Here is a 1,640-nt window from a genome sequence, read left to right on the forward strand (position 1 = left end):
ATTGTGTGTTTATCCTTATCTGCTTTACTGTGTGGAACCTATCAGAATACAAGAGAACAAGATTCTTGTATTACTTAGTTGTTGTGTGTACCAATGTTTTAAACTTTGTGGTTGAGAAATGGGGTTACACTTGCAATGTTTCTCATTATATTTGGGATATACTTTTTCAAAGATTGCAGGTAACACTTCTAAAATACTTTTGGGTGACACATTAGCTTTCACATCATGTGTAAGTAGTTCATTCCAGGATATTATGGTTAATCTAGATTTTTAGTTTGTTTAGTTTTTTTTTGAGTGTTGCAGAATATTTATGCCATTAAATTTGTATATATTTTTACTCATTATCAGTGATGTAAAAATGTAAGCTAAAGGTGTAGAAAAATAAGTGATAAAGAATGTTAATACTTTGACATGTCCTATATTACACGTACATTTACTGTACACAATGTAATCTTACAGGATCAAATAAAATTCAATTCAATTCAATTCATTCAAATTTGTGGACATGATTACATCTTCCCTGAGAAGTACCTTGTTTTATGATCCAGAGGAATTTTAAACTACAGACTTTCATGATCAGAAATATGTAGTTTAATACTATTAAACTGACAACAGCTCAACTGTAAATTACAGATAATGTTGTCCAAACATCCCATCAGTTTGGTGGGTTTGTCGTTTATACAATAAAAGTTTAGTGATCATAATGTGTTAAGTAAATAGCTCACATTTCTACTTCGAAACATAATTTCTGTATTTATATCACCAAATATTATAACTATGTGACTTTTATTCTCTAGAAGGAAGAGTATCAGTTTCTGATGACTTTCTACAAACAAGTCCGAATCGATTAGGAGGGTTATCAGACACTGCTGTAATTTCAAGTCTTGGCAGCAGTACTGCTGCAGCTTCAAAATAAGATTCTATCACATCCATCTTACAACTACTATTTCATAATTTAAATGTTTTATTGTTATAGACTCGCATACAATTGTGTTTCACATTTATTCTGCAATAACCTGTAACTAATTCATAGCCATTTGTATATTCAATTCTAATTCTCCACATTGAGTAATTCCATATAGTAAGGTAACTTTCTTCAAAATCTCTTGACTGTGAACTATGCATCTTAAAGCACTCATGGAATGATGAACACATATAAGCAGATTATTGTTCCATGAGAGCTTTAAGATAAACATTTCAATAAACATGTATAAGCAGATAACCCTGCCAATGAACCAAGAACCTTGCTGAGGTGGAGTGGCTTGCATGCCTCAATGATAGAGTTAATCATACAACAGATGCAACCATTATGAACAGAAGAGAACAATCTGTGGTTTCTGAATAGGGGGAGCAGCCTTTTAAGTAGTTGTAGCAGCAACAGTCTGGATTGTGACATTAGCCAACACGGTCTTGTTGTCCTGTTACTGTGAATGGGTGAAATCAAAGCTGAGAGTATGCAGCTCTAGTATATGGTTTCATGATGTTGGTACTGGTATCCTCTTGAGTAGTGATCATGAAACTTTTTTGCTAAGGAGCCAACACTAACATTATAGGTAGCACCTAAGGGTGCATGTTACTGTTCTATTAGTAATTGGTAAACTACCTAAATGAGTGTGAGACCTGAGTTTCTCCTGGTGTAT

Source organism: Schistocerca piceifrons, chromosome 1 (genome assembly GCF_021461385.2).
Source record: "Schistocerca piceifrons isolate TAMUIC-IGC-003096 chromosome 1, iqSchPice1.1, whole genome shotgun sequence".
NCBI lineage: Eukaryota > Metazoa > Arthropoda > Insecta > Orthoptera > Acrididae > Schistocerca > Schistocerca piceifrons.